Source organism: Capsicum annuum, chromosome 3 (assembly GCF_002878395.1).
Source record: "Capsicum annuum cultivar UCD-10X-F1 chromosome 3, UCD10Xv1.1, whole genome shotgun sequence".
NCBI lineage: Eukaryota > Viridiplantae > Streptophyta > Magnoliopsida > Solanales > Solanaceae > Capsicum > Capsicum annuum.
Window position 1 is genome coordinate 42820388 of NC_061113.1, and position 12595 is coordinate 42832982.

At 28.7% G+C, this 12595-nt stretch overlaps 2 long non-coding RNA genes across 2 annotated transcripts; one reads left to right on the forward strand and one right to left on the reverse strand.

Annotated features, from left to right (window-relative positions):
- Nucleotides 1–1905: 1905 nt before the first annotated feature.
- LOC107866357 lies at nt 1906–6682 on the reverse strand. Its single transcript, XR_001672893.2, has 3 exons — nt 5538–6682; nt 2799–2869; nt 1906–2095 (listed from the first exon to the last, which is right to left on the reverse strand). It is a non-coding gene; the product is annotated as an uncharacterized LOC107866357 (long non-coding RNA).
- Nucleotides 4902–6765, forward strand: LOC107866358. The gene is made up of 3 exons (XR_001672894.2): nt 4902–5040; nt 5364–5457; nt 6448–6765. It is a non-coding gene; the product is annotated as an uncharacterized LOC107866358 (long non-coding RNA).
- Nucleotides 6766–12595: the final 5830 nt, after the last annotated feature.

Here is a 12595-nt window from a genome sequence, read left to right on the forward strand (position 1 = left end):
AACTCTAATAAAAGGTTAGACTGGTTGCGACACCTTAGTTACTTCTCATGTATACATATTGTGTATTCATCTTTCTATCTGCCTGAATAAATTTTTCCTTAGCATATTAAATTTATCGTTGTTGTACCTTTATATTCTATTTCGTGGTGGCTATTCTTTGTACTAGCTATTTAGCCTTAATTATGTATGAATATGTCATGCGGTAATTCAAAAAAATGAAAAGATATATGTATATCCTTCGTGGTTTATGAAACAGGCAACTTAAATTTTACATTATATATTTCAACTATTACATATTATGCATACGTTATTCTAATAGATAATTGTCTGCATATAAGAGAGCACGTATGATAAACTAACATCATCTTCGTGCAAAATACCACTCACAAAATAATTTCTCTTGCCATACGAACACCACCTCCACAAACAGATGGTATTAATCTTAGCAACATTGAGATATATAAATACATTGTTCCTTTTATGCATTTTGTTTGGTATCTTCTAATACTATTGTTTTAGTAGCTATGCTCTATCAACCATGTGTGAATACGATGTGTAATAATTCAGAAAAAAAAAGAAGAATATATGCAGCCCCGTTTTATGAAACAGGTAACTTTATCCTTACATTATCTTTTTCAACTGTCACCTACTGTTTGTACGCTATTGCAATGTATGCTTACTTCGATATAAGGGAGCATATCCAGCATATCAAATCAACATGTTCAGACCCTAAATATGATCCCTAACAAAGGTTCGCCCAACTTTACATTAGAATCATGTGCACTTTTCTCCTACATCAGTACCCTATTTCCTCTAATCATATGTCTTAAAATTCAGATAGTAGACAAACCAAAAGGGTGTGTCTGGCTACAACTGACCAACGAAGCAAATATGTCATTTTAAAAAAGGTTTCTAACTGTTAATATTGTGATGCTCTCCTGGATTTTGTTGTGGCAACAGTTCAATAAGGCTAACATCACATAAAATGCCATTTGAATTACCAAAGCTATACTTTGAAAAAAAAATAAGGAATCGAAATTTTTTTAAACTTATATTAGAACATACAATAATATGTTTACTTTTGCTTCACTAGGTGTAAAGTATGATAAAGAGCTAGCGTAAAGAAACTCTGGTATTTACACATTCAAAGTTCAAGGAAATATGTATCATTTTATAGATGATTTGCTTTCTTTAAATGAGAAACCCCGAAATTTATGGTTATAATTTTATAATCAGGAGAATAAATTGTCCAACGAAATGGACTGCTCAACTAAATTTACTGAATCAGTTGTGCAAAAGTTGATGGAGATATTGATAGTAAATTGTCAATATTTTCTTACGCTCTCTTTTGAATGTTCCAGACTTATCAGATTTTTATATTGCACTTAAATGTGACTCAATTTTAGATTAAAGAACATATAACTTGCCCACTATATCAGAAGTTGTAGCAATATAGGTTGAAAAAAAAATTGTGCACTCTATGTTTGCACTCCGTATTTAAATTTATACCTACAGTAATAGACTCAGTTAGTAAATTATTATTATGGATGCTATGATCCACTACAGTGCCTGTTATTGTTTTCGTACGGAGAGAATGGATGGTACTGTGGAATTAAAAGAATTATTCAAAAAGTGATCTAACAAGACGTACAACTCGCTGTGAACATGAACAGTTGCCCAGTATATCAAATATGAGTTCGATAGACGAATTTCTTTATATGGAAGCTGAATCATTGAAAAGGGGGAAACAAAAAAAGAGATACTGTATCTTGCCGAAAATATTACTGTTGTAAATTTCAAATAAGAAATAATAAAATAAATGAGGTACTGTATTGTGGAAGAATATTTCAACATTTTATAGTAGATGTATATATAAAGCTTGAAACACAAAGATTAGACTTTTTCTCATTCAATCAGGATTTATTTATAGATGAAGTATTGGAAGGGATTGTTGATATTTTGAGATATGGAGAAAGGGAAGCCTCTAAAATCGAAAAGAAAAATATACTTTTTATAACTCTTATATGGGGACCAAGGGATAATATTTTGGAAAATCTGAATTTGTTTATAACAATGACCTGCAACCCATCTCGTCCTGAAATAAAAGAATAATTACTATTTGTGGATGAGGTGCAACATAGACAGATCTGGTGAGTAGAATCTTTCAGAGCAGAAGTAGAAGAGATAAAAACAGATATACTGAAAAGACAAATTTTTGAAAAAATAATTGCTTTTATGTATACTATAGAATTTCGTAAACATGATCTTCCTCATGCTCATTTTCTTATTATACTTGCTAATGAATACAAATTATTAACTCCTGAATCTTACGATAAATTTATCTGTGTTGAATTACCCAATTCTATTATAGATCATGATTTATACTTACTTCTTGTTAAACATATGATATATGATGCTTGCGGAAAATTAAATCCCATCGATAGTTGCATGAAAAAGAAAGGTTATTGCTAATTTAAATATCAAGAAGACTATGCCAAATAAATATCCAAAGGAAAGAATTCATATCCAATATACAAAAGAAGAAGAACCAAAGAATGCACAGAAAAAAAAGACTTTTTCCTAGATAATTCGTGGGTAGTTTCATATAATTCTTTTTTACTATACAAATACAATTTTCATATGATTGTTGAAGTTTGTTCTGATATCAAAGTAGTCAAATATATCTATAAATACATTTGTAAAGGACATGACAAAAAATTTTTTTCAAATACATAGCAATAATATAGATACAGAGGTAGATGAAATTAAAGAATACCAATCAGGTAGAGGAGTTTTACCTTCTAAGGCAGCCTGACGATTATTTAGATTCCCAATCAGTGAAATGACTCCAGCTGTATGTCATCTTCAACTACATTTGAAAGGACAACAATCTATTTCTTTTAAGAGTATTGACAAAGTCGATAGAATTTTGAATAATCCAATGATAGGAAAAACAATGTTAACTGAATTCTTTACTATGATAGATTAAATCCTGATGCTTTACAACTATCATTACTATATAAAGAATTTCTAAAATATTTTAAATGGTCACCAAAAGATAAAATATGGACACGTAGAAAACAACGATGTCATTGACCGCGATGTAACATGTCACCCAACGAAAGGAGGAAGATATTACCTTAGATTATTATTAATGAATGTTAGAGGACCAAAATCATATGAAGATTTACTTAAAGTGGATGATAAATATTATAGTACATTTAGAGAATCTGTAAAAAAAATTATCTTGATAGAATGTATGGTTGAAGCAATGAGTTATCAAATGCCATATAGTTTAAGACATTTATTCGCCACATTGTTAATCTATTGCAATCCTTCTAATCCAGAAGAAATATGAAAACAATTTGAAGATCCCATGTCAGAAGACTTTCAAATTTTTCTTAACCTGAATGCAAAAGATATTAAATATATGGTCTTGAATCATATCAATGACTTTCTGCATTTGATGGGACATAATATTAATGAATATAAAATTATTACAGAAAGAATAAAACCTTCAACAACTATTAAAGAAGCTAATGATTGTCTATCTGAAAGAAATATCATTGTTAAAGAAGAAGATTTGCTTTTATCGGAAAAATTAAATACTCAACAATGAATAGCATATGATATAATTCTCAATAGAATATTTTCCAATAAATCAGGAGCTTTTTTCATTGATGGACCGGAAGGAACAGGTAAAATTTTTTTATTTCGAACTTTATTAGCTACTATATGATAAAAAGGTTTTGTGGCTTTAGCAACAACAAGTTCGGGTGTTGCAGCTTCAATTCTCCCAGGAGGACGAACTGCTCATTTTCGTTTTAAATTTTCTATTGAAATAGACGAATAATTTTATTCTAACATTAATAAACAATGCTCACTTGCAAATTTAACACGTGATGACAAATTGATTGTATGGGATGAAGTATCAATGGCCAAAAAAAATTTACTTGAAGCTTTGATATTCTATTGAAAAATTTAATGGATACAAACATCTTATTTGGTGGAAAAGTTATTGTCTTTGGTGGTGACTTTAGACAAATTCTCCCTGTTGTTCGAAGTGAAAAGAAAGATGATTTTATTCGAGAAAGTTTATTATATTCTAAAATTTAGAATCAACTAGAAAAACTACACTTATCTGAGAATATGCGAGCAAGAATAGATTTGACATTCTGTGAATATTTGCTAAGAATAGGAAATGGACAAGAAAAAACATATAAGCATGACAAAATTAAAATAGTTGATTGATTTACTATACCATTTATTTCTGAAAAGGAATCATTGAATCTACTATTTAAAGTAACTTATTCAGATCTACATACATGCTCTTCTAATATATCTTCAATGACTTCACGCGTAATTTTAACAACAAAAAATGACTTTATTGATGAGCCTAAAAGATATGTTGCATTTGATGAAACTGTTGAAGCGAATGATCAAAGTCAATATGAAGATTTTCTACACACTCTGCATCCTGGTGGTTTACCTCCTCACAAATTAACAATAAAGAAAAATTATCCTGTTATGTTGTTGCGAAATTTAAATTCTTCTGAAGGCTTGTGCAATGGTACACCGCTTATATGTGATGATCTTCAAAAACATGTTATAAGTGCTACAATTGCAAATGGTGACTTCAAAAATACACATGTATTTATTTCAAGAATATCGTTACTATTATCTGCAGATGAAAAATTACCTGTTCCTTTTAAAAGAGCACAATATCCTCTGTGATTATATTTTGCTATGACAATAAATAAAGTTCAAGGTCAAACAATGAATTTTGTTGGAATTTATTTACGAGAACTTGTTTTCTCTCATGGACAACTCTAGGTAGTGCTATCAAGAGCAAAACGTTCCAATGGTGTAAAAGTATTAATTCGACCATCAACACCAGATCATGACGATGATCATTCAACCTAAAACATCGTATACAATTACATCATTCAAAAAACGTTTGCATAAATAAGTTTTTGGATGGCACTATACTCTGCTGACTACACCTCCTTTGTCACAAAAAGTTACCTTCAAGTTCAACAGGTATTTTTACTTTTATTTATATATCTACAATTGATCTAAAAAGCAAAGAACAATTAATTGATCTAAAAAGCAAAGAACAATTTACAATCTGTGATTCAAAAGTTTTATGCAGTTATGATATCCAATTTTGCATATATTTCATATAAACTATTGCTTATTGTCTCCCAACTTTCGATCTTTATTACTGATTTTTGAACACTTTTTTGGCTCAGACTATGAATTTATTTCAGAAATCTCATTACATGAAGCATATTCTATGAAGAAGCTAGATGGCTCTCTCATGTGATATGATAATCTTTTTTATATTTTTTCATTCCATGAAGCAAATTCTATCAAGAGGCTCCATGTGAGATTATAAAAAAAGAGATGCACTCGCATGTTTTCAACAAGGCAGAACATGATATCTGCATAGTGACGGTATGACCTCTTACAGTTATTTAATATTTTTTTTTATTCAAATTTTAAATTTTTTCAGACATTGCATGCATGCATGTTACCTGTCATGACAGTGAGCAGTTTCACATTGTCCTCCTTGCCGACCAAAGGCTATGTTCCTCCTTTTTGGATTCGGTATGCCTATCTCCAACAACATCCGTAATTTGAGCACGAGTATTTTCAGTGAAGCTTTTGGTACTTTCAAAGTTCTTTTCGACAGTATAAACATTTTACGTGGAAATGACCTTCCTACCCTATAGAGGTAGAGGTAAGATCTGGGTAGATCTCACGTATGAGACTGTATGAGACTGTACTGGGTATGTTAGTGTTGTTGTGCATATAAAAGTTGAACTCAACTAATATGTCTTTGTGATTTCATGTTACTTGGGATAACCTTCAGCCTTATTTCACACGAGAAGATATACTAATGGGAACTCTAACAGTAACAAGAAAACCATCCAATACTCAGCTCAATTGAGGCTCCCAAACAACATGATGGAACAAGAAATAAAAGAAATAGTAGATAATGTTATATTAGAGATGGAATTGGAGGATTTTGCAGAAATTTTAATTGGGAACTGACGTTTGAGAAGAACAAATGGTGGTGAAAAAAAGAGGCCACAATTCTTGTTTCTTAATAAATCTACAAGTGGACTTCATAGTGCTTCTGCTTATTTTGTTAATCAAGTGCTTAATAACATATGGTGGTGGTGGAAGTGGGAGGACTATAATATGCTCAAATCATCAGCCAAATAGTGAAGTTCTTACTTTATCTGATGATCTTTTGTCTATTTATTTTGAAGAAGCTAAACTGGAAAGCTACTTTTTCTCGCACGTAGAAAGAATAATTTTAGTACTTGAAAGAACTATCCCTGCCTTATTATGCATTAAAACATTTTCTCGCATCTGAATGTTGTTGTTAACTTCTTACAATTGTAAAGTAGATGACTCTTTCACATGATTGCATTGCAGCAGCCTCCAACTTTTGACTACAACACGAGAAACTCGACAGTTCCTCTATCTCAACTTGCAGCTTTAGGAAATTTCAATATTTACTGTTGATTTGGAAAACACCAAAACTAAGTTGGAGAAAGGACTATTGAAGATTATCCTGCATGGCTAAGCTGATTAGTATTTTTCACAGAAATGAATGGTGTTCCTGGTGGTGAAGATATTGAAGCTACTAAAGCTGTAATGTAATGTAATAGTTTTCAAATTAGTTAACACCTCAGATAAAGTTAATTGAACACCTTTCATTAGATAAAGTTAATTTCAAGTTTTATCTCAAAATTATTATATTTATCAGGTATACCAAACGATCTCTCAATTATTGGTTCTTACAGTTGGGCCCGTGCCTTGTACGGGCATCAGCCCACTAGTATATTACTACTAATAATAAGAGGAAATAAGCGGGCAGCAAGTCGACACGTTTACTTGTGCTGCCTGCTTCAACTGCTTCAATCATGATTTTACTATATTATCCTTAATTAATTAATATAAGTAATTTACGTATTAAAAAATTAAAAATATTTAATAAAAAAATTAATATAGACATTTATGACATAACTGTTTCAGCCGATATCACTCATAATTAATTATTATAAGTCGTTTAAGTATTAAAAAACTAATAATATTTAATAAAAAAAATAAAATAGACATAAAATAATAAATTATTTTTTGATGTTTTTATAAGTCATTTAAGTATTAAAAAATTAATAATATTTAATAAAAAAAATATAAAATAGACATAAAATGATAAATTAGTTTTTGATGTTTTAAATTAACTTGACATCTTATATATGAGCACTTAAAAAATATAAATTATTTTTTAATGTTTTAAATTAACTTGACGTCTTACATGGGATCATTTAAAAAAATTTCACAACTATTTGTTATAGTAATGTTATTATGTCACTTCTAATTAGTAGAACAAAAGAAAAAAAATTATAAATCACAGTAATTAAAAAATATATTTTAAAAATAGAATTGACTATCAATGCCACAAAAGTTTTATTTCATCAATCTAAATATAATAATATATGCCTAACTTATAATTTATCAACCAGTAGTTTAGCAGCTGAAGAAGGCAGGAGTTTGATATGCCTGCTTCAGTTGCTTCAACTGTGATTTTACTGTATTACCCCTAATTAATTATAATAAGTCATTTACATATTAAAAAAATTAAAAATATTTAATAAAAAATATAAAATAAACATTTATGACGTGATTGTTTCAGCTCTTCAACCGTGATTTTACTGTATCACTTATAATTAATTATTATAAGTCATTTAAATATTAAAAAATTAATAATATTTAATAAAAAATAGTCATAAATTAATAAAAAAAAATTTATGTTTTTATAAGCCATTTATGTATTAAAAAATTAATAATATTTAATAAAAAATAAAATAGATATAAAATGATAAATTATATTTTGATGTTCTAAATTAACTTGGCGTCTTATACATGATCATTTAAAAAATATAAATTATTTTTTGATGTTTTAAATTAACTTGACGTCTTATATGAGACTATTTTAAAAATTTTCATAAGTATTTGTTATAATAATTTTACTATGTCATTTCTAATATTAGAACAGAAGAAAAAATATTATAAATCACAGCAATAACAAAAATATTATTGACTATCAATGCTATAAAAGTTTTGACAACTTAAAATATTGGTATATAAATTTCATCAATCTAAATAGGGAAAAGACTCAAATATGCCACTGAACTGTCAAAAATGGCTCATTTATGTCATTAGTTAAAAGTTGAGCTCATTCATGCCATCGCCGTTACAAAATCAGTTCATCCATGCCATTACTTTTTAAAGGTGGTTTTCAAAAATAACTTTGTCACGTGACCTATTATTAGAGGTCCACGTCATTAATTAAAATAAGCAAAAAGGCTCAAATATGCCATTGAACTATCAGAAATGGCTCATTTATGCCATCAATTAAAAGTTCGACTCATTCGTGTCATCATTATTATAAAATCAACTCACTCATATCATTACTTTTTAATGATGGGTTTTTAAAAATAGCTTTGCCACGTGATCTTTTATTAGAAGTCCACGCCATTAATTAAAAGAAATCAATATTAGTTTCAAAATATCTGAAATTAGTTAGTATCGGGATTATTTATTCCAGCATTTACACCATAATGATGGAGAAGTTATCCCATATACATGGCGGGATAATTGGAATAGCAGACTTCTTTCAAGCCGTTATTTGAAAATGATTTTTCAACAATGTATGCTCCATTAATTCGTGATGGTAGAATTTATTCCATATGCATGACAAGATAATTCGGATAACAGACTTCTTTTAAGTCGTTATTTGGAAATAATTTTTTCAATAATGTATACTCCCCTAATTCGTGATGGGAGAATGGAGAGGTTCTATTGGTAAGCCTCTTTCTTTTTCTTGCTTGCCCTAATCGTTCATTGGTTTATTTTCTTGCAATTTCAGAATATATATTGGAGTCACTGGAATTAAAACTAATCAATTACTGTAGGATAGAATTTTTGAGGTTTCTGTTGAGCGTAACATTTATAATGATTTAAAATCAACTAGAAATGGTCAAAAGATATACATTAATCACTATTTTTTTTATTAGAAAAATAGTTGTTGTAGGGAAAAAATATTTTAATGGGTGTAGGTTGAGTTATGTTAAATGAATCAGTTGTTTTTAATGGGTTTAAGATATTTTAAAATTAATAGTGATTTATTTTAATTAATGTCGCGGACCTCTAATAAAAGGTCACATGACAAAACTATTTTTGAAAATCCACCATTAAAAAGTAATGACATGGGTGAGCTGATTTTATAACGACGATGACATGAATAAGCTGAACTTTTAAATGATGACATAAATAAGTTATTTTTTATAGTTTAATGGTATATTTGAGTCTTTTTTCTTATTTTAAATAATGACGTGGACCTTTAATAAAAGATCACGTGGCAAAGTTGTTTTTAAAAAACCACCGTTAAAAATTAATGACATGGATGAGCCGATTTTGTAATGGCGATGGCATAAATGAATCAAACTTTTAACTGATGACATAAATGAGTCATTTCTGATAGTTCAATAACATATTTGAACCTTTTTCCATCTAAATATAATAATATATATCTAACTTAGAATTTATCAATCAAACAAATATAAATTTTATCTAAATGATAGAATTATACATAACATAAAATTTTTAAGGATCAATATTGGATGATGCGTAGCACGACGTAAGCAGACTAGTATAGATAAGATAGGTTGAACCAAGGAGTTAGAAAAGTTTCAGATTTTTTTTTTTCGTGGCCTAAAATTAAAAGAGGAAACCATGTGGGGACCACGACCTAGACATCTGCGGTGGAAATTAAAGAATTTACGTGACACACATGAATATAGCTAGCCACCGGGAGGAAATTAAAGAATTTACGTGACACACATTAGCTATTGCATAGTATATAATACTCCCTGCGTTTTGAAATAAATAAATTGTTGGATTCAGACATATAGATTAAGAAAAAAAATATTAAAAATATAAATTTAATATAAATTTTTATTTTTATTTTTATCTTTGAAGTCTCTTTTATCCAAAAATAAATAAAAAAATTGCAGTCTCTTTTGCTTGTCAAAACATAAGAGTAATTTTGAAAAAAAATTCAACGATTCACTTATTTTAAAACACCAATAAATATCCTAACAATTCATTTATTCCAAAACGAAGAGAGTAATATTTTTGGTGGTCACCCAGGACGTTGTCGTATATCACTTGAAGCATCCTATATATATACACATTCATCAGTTATATATATATATATATATATATATATATATATATATATATATATATATATATTTATACAATATAAATGCACATTTATATTTTATTTATATAATATCGGTACACGTTTATATATATTTATATAAAAATATTTATACATTATTTATATAATAAACGATACATTAAATATACATCTGATTGTAATTGTTTGTCGCTAATATTATTTTGGGTTATTTTTTATGTAAAAAAAAAATATGATTATATTTATAGCAAGCTACTAATTGCTATATATATGAAATTTTCCTCGAAGTAAACCCCATGATTGTATGCACTGTATCCCCAAGTAATCCCAACCATAAATTCCCAACAGCTACGCACTAAGAAAATCCAACGTCTCTTTCTTTTCTTTGCTAAATAAATGTTTCCTACATATACTCACAAAACTAGCGATACTGAAATACTAGCTAATTGCGAATTTCACTACCAGAAGCAATTAGTCAACTAGTTCGTGAATCACTGACAAAAATTAGGTGACCTTCGCGTCCTCAATTTTAATTTCATTCCCACTTCACAAATTTATGCTCAGCTTACAAATTTAAATTTAATAAAACATCCTCAATTTGAGCCTGTCATGCAAGACAGGTAACTGAGCGACAAGTATATTGACACGTATCTTCACGGCCTAATTCAGGAATTTAAGGAATGCAGTAAAACTTGAGCACAGTTATGAGAAAAAAAGTTTAAAAGCCGTAGGTCCCGGACTATCGCCACTAGTAAGTTATATAATGCCCCAAATTTTGATATTCCTTTTTCGCGATTAATTAATATTATCTCCACCTTCTTCTCGCTTTGTTATATAATTCCAGTTTAACAAAATGAAAATAAGGCAAGACTAAAATTCAAATGTAACAACGATTAAAAAAATGTACTTTGTAATTTTTTTTTAATATATTTCAACCAACTAAAATTCTCCTCTAAACAGTGACTTTCCATTCAACAAATATTTTATTACCGTTGATAAATTTTATTTATATATTTATCAGTATACTTGTATGACAGCTCAAATTGGGGTATTTTGACCTAAAAGTTTTTCATTAAATTTAAGTTTAGCATAAATTAGTGAAGTGGAAATTAAATTTAAATTGAGGAGCAAAACTATCTCTTTCGTGCAAAATTTTCCTTTTTCAGATAATCTTTGTTAGAAGTATTCATGATTTGGGTAAAAATAGATCCAAATCAAAAAATCAAACCAAGCCAATTAAATCAACTGAACTTTGTTCGATTTGATTTGATTTGATTTTACATTTTTAAAAATAGATTATATATTTTGTTTGATTTTTATTTTGTTCTGAAAGATCGAAATAAATAATCAAACCAAACTAACAAATTATATACTTCCTCTATTTCAAATTGATTGAAATATTTTGACCTGACACAGAGTTTGAATAATAAATAGGGAAAAAAACATTCTATGACCTTTTTAAAAAATAATAGCCCAATTATAGCTCAAGTTTGGCATTTGGACAAATAATGTCCAGTCGGCTAAACAAATGTCATTTTATGGTCATTTCCTAATATTTCCCAATTTGAGTCATTTTGATCCACGAAGTCCATATACAGTCCATATAAGATACTGATACAGTCTATATACAATACTGATACAATATTCAACTTGTGCAATTCGGCCCTTTTAAAAATATTTTAATTTTTTTTTACTATAAATTTTTAAATGGATCAAATATTCTGCTTTTTTTTATTCTTTAGAAATAATAATTAAATTGTATAAAAACGAAATAATTATTAAATAGAATATGAATCTACATAAGATATATGTATCGAAATTGTATAGTTCTATCAAATATTTATATGTACAATATATAGAAAGTGTATACAAATTATACAATTGTTGTATAAAACGTATGGCTGTCAAGTGGGCCGGGCCGGGCCAACCCGGAACCGGCCAGTGTTATTTAACAGGGTTGAGGGCTGGGTTGGGGTCTAAGTGGGCCGGGCCAGGCCGGGCCCAATAGTAAAAAAATCAAAAACCACCCTAACCCGACCCACTTAACCCAACCCGGTCAAACCCACCTAAACCCGGTCAAAAAATATTAAAAAAAAAAACTTTTTTTCAATATACATTAGATATACCCGCCTATATACATTATAAATACGTTAAACAATATATATACACTATATATATAGTATATACTACATTAGAATTTAAAAATATACACATATACACAATTACACATATATACGCACTATCCAATTATATATGTACTACTTTAAACTTTAAAGTTTAAATAAAATATACTACAATATATATATATATATA